At 48.5% G+C, this 3,335-nt stretch overlaps 1 protein-coding gene across 1 annotated transcript in view; it reads right to left on the bottom strand.

Moving 5' to 3' along the window:
* Sbk2 (SH3 domain binding kinase family member 2) overlaps positions 1-3,335 on the bottom strand; it is an 8,293-nt gene that overhangs the window by 1,700 nt on the left and 3,258 nt on the right. The window lies entirely within an intron of this gene.

Genomic DNA, 3,335 nt, shown 5'->3' with positions numbered 1-3,335 from the left:
CCCATGTCCACCCATGTCCACCCATGTCCACCCATGTCTACCCATGTCCACTCATGTCCACTCATGTCCACCCATGTCCGCCTATGTCCACCCATGTCCATCCATGTCCACCCATGTCCACCCATGTCCATCCATGTCCACTCATGTCTACCCATGTCCACCGATGTCCACACATGTCCACCCATGTCCATCCATGTCCACCCATGTCCATCCATGTCCACCCATGTCCATCCATGTCCACTCTGCATTTCCACTCTCAGGGGGAAAGAAACTGAAACTGGACCCTCCATTGACTAACTTCCCATGATAATAATCCCATGTGGGAGGATTTTTTTATTAATTAAATTTTATTCATGTATTTTGCACCTCGATGGGAGTTTTCCCTCCCTCCTCTCCTCCCGTTCCCTCCCCTGGCTTCCCCTTTGCACTCCCACATCCCTCTCCCCCTTTGTTTCTGCTCAGAAAGGGGCAGGCCTCCCATGGGTATCAACAAAGCATGGCACATCAAGCTGAGGTGGAACTAAGCTCCTCTTTGTATTAAGGCTGGGTGAGACACCCAGTGTGAGGAACAGGTTTCCAAAAGCCAACTCAAGCATAAGGGACAGGTACTGACCCCACTGCTCGGAGTCTCACAAACAGATCAAGCTACACAACGATCACACATATGTACAGGACCTAGGTCGGTCCTATGCAGACTGTGGGGGTCCCAGGTATCCCAGCCCGGCTTCTGGCTCCCTGTGTAGCTGAGGATGACGCTGAATTCCTGCTCATCCTGTCTCACAGTTGGGATGTAGATATGGACCACTGTGGCTAGTGCAAAGACATGCTTGGGGCAACCAGGGGAAATGTACAGAGTACAGGATAACAGGTCCAGGTAAGGAGTCACAATCCTAGTCTATGGAGAAACACCTTCCTAGATTCTTCCTTCAAGGCAGGAATGGCTAGTGTCAAGCTTTTAACCACCGGCTACTAGTTCTTGAGCAAACTTATCTACCATGTGGGCAGGCTGCCAACTTTCTCTTTTTTTTATTGCTGAGGATTGAACCTAGGGCCTCAGGCATGCTAGGCACGTGTTCTACTGCTGAGCTATGCCCCTTCCATCCCTGTCCTCACTGGGGGATTCTAGGCAAAGGCTCTAAGGAAGAACAGTGCCTTTCCCGCTCATTGGTAGATTCTGCTTATCACTGAACCGTGCCCCTGGCCTCTTGCTGGTACATTCTAGGCAAGTGCCAGAATCCCGAGCTATGTCCTCAGACTTCTTTTTTACTTTTTGCTTTTAAATGAGTTTTCACTAAGTTTTTCGGGGGCCTCGAATGGTTTCTGCAGCCTCAGATAATCCTTGAAATGGCCATCCTACTCCCTCAGCCTCTGTACAGCTCAAGTGAAGACCTGGCCACCTCTTTAATAAACATCCACCATTCAAACTCTGCACACTCCAGCCTGACGGGACAGTATCTCCTCCAGGTATTTTGACTTCCCACCAGCCTCTGTTGTTGTGTGGTTATTTTTTGGCAATATTGGGGATTGAACAAGAGCCAGGGGCACACAAGGTGAGTAGAGAACGCTATGCCTGAGCTACAGCCCCAGGTCTCACCCAGTGTGTTGACGGTCTCTGCTCACTTCCCACTGTGAGCATCTCCATCCTGTCTATGGCTTCACACCCGCAGCGCCCTTCCTAATGCTGCGACCCTTTAACACAGTTCCTCATTTTGTGGTGACCCCCAACCATTAAATTACTTTTGTTGTTACTTCATAACTGTAATTTGGCTATCCAAATTACATGAATCATCATGTAAATATCTGTGTTTTCTGATGGGTCTTAGGCTACCCCTGTGAAAGGTCGTTTGACCCCTGAAGGGTCGCGACCCGCAGGCTGAGAACCACTGATCTAGCATGAGGCTGATCTGTCCAGTGAAACTAAGCAGTTGAAGGCTCGTCGGCAGTCTCTCAGTTGCCCTGCTGTTGTTCAAGCCGCCATGCTCTGAGCAGACCCGGGTGGCTCTCTCATTCCTTCTGCCTCTCTCTCTGTTATGGGCCAAATTCCCTCAAATTCAAACAGTGGAAGACAAAAATCTTAGGACCCACCCCCCAAATGTGGCTTCCCTTCCTTCCTTCTTTTCTCTCTTTCTTTTTTGTTTTTTGAGACAAGATCTCTGGGTAATTTCACCTGCCCTGGGACTCCATTGACCACATTGGTCTCAATTTGATGGGTGATCTTGGATGTTTATTTATGTATTTTATGCGTGTGTGTGAGCGTATGAGGCATATGTGGGGTGCTACAGAAAAGGGCGTTAGAACCCCTGAAACTGGAGTCACAGGTGGTTGTGAGCTGCCTGATACTGGGAACTGAACTAAATTCTGCTGGAAGGGTAAGGCGCTGGGATTAAAGGTGTGTGTCACCCCCAACACCCCCTTAGCTACAGAACCATCTCAGAGCCATCTCTCCACCCCCTCTTCTTTGTTTTCAGTTTCATTTTATATGCATGGAGTGTTTGTCTACATGTATGTATGTGCACTGTACTTATGCCTGGTGACCACAGGTGTCAGAAGAAGGCATTGGGTCCTACGAATTGGATTTACATGGTGGTGAGCCACCTTGTTGGTGCCAGGAATAGAACTTGGGTCCTTTGCAAAAGCAACAAATGCTTTTTAACTATAGAGCCATGTCTCCAGCCCCTAGACTCTATCAAGAGGGAGAGGGAGAGAGAGAGAGAGGCTATCTATGAACATGCACGTGGCACGGTGAGCATGTAGGGACCACGGAACAACTTTGCACAGACAATTTTGTCCTTCACCTTGAGATTCTGCTCAGGTGGTACGACTTACAAGGCTTTACCCACTGAGCCATCTCGGTGGCCTGTAGGTGAGGCCACTGAGCACTTTTTCCTCTGCTTCCTGAATGCTGCGATTACTGGTGTTTGCCCAGCAGGATGGTGAAACGTGATGATGTGTTTTGGTTTTTGTCCAGAACTGGGTATTGAACCTAGGGCCTCGCATGTACCAGGCAAGCACTGTAGCTGAGCTACATCTTCAGCCCTGCCCAACCCTCTTTCTCTCTCCTTTCTGAGGCAGGGTCTCAGGGCTCGCAGATGGCTATCTTCAACCCCAGTCCTCGCTCTGTTTTACCCCTAATCTCTTCTTTGAAGGGTACCAGGCAGATTGTATTGGAGTCCACACAAATAGTCTCATTTTACCTCTTTAAATCAGTGGTTCGCAACCTTCTTAATGCTGTGAACCTTTAATACCCTAATGTGGGGACCCACAACCATAAAATTATTTCGTTGCTACTTCATAACTGTTCTTTTGTTACTGTTATGAATAGTAATGTAAATATC

This window comes from Microtus ochrogaster, unplaced genomic scaffold, assembly GCF_000317375.1.
Source record: "Microtus ochrogaster isolate Prairie Vole_2 unplaced genomic scaffold, MicOch1.0 UNK47, whole genome shotgun sequence".
In the NCBI taxonomy this organism is placed as follows: Eukaryota; Metazoa; Chordata; class Mammalia; order Rodentia; family Cricetidae; genus Microtus; species Microtus ochrogaster.
Note: the sequence above shows the minus strand (reverse complement) of the source record. Positions and strands in the feature narration are given on the sequence as shown.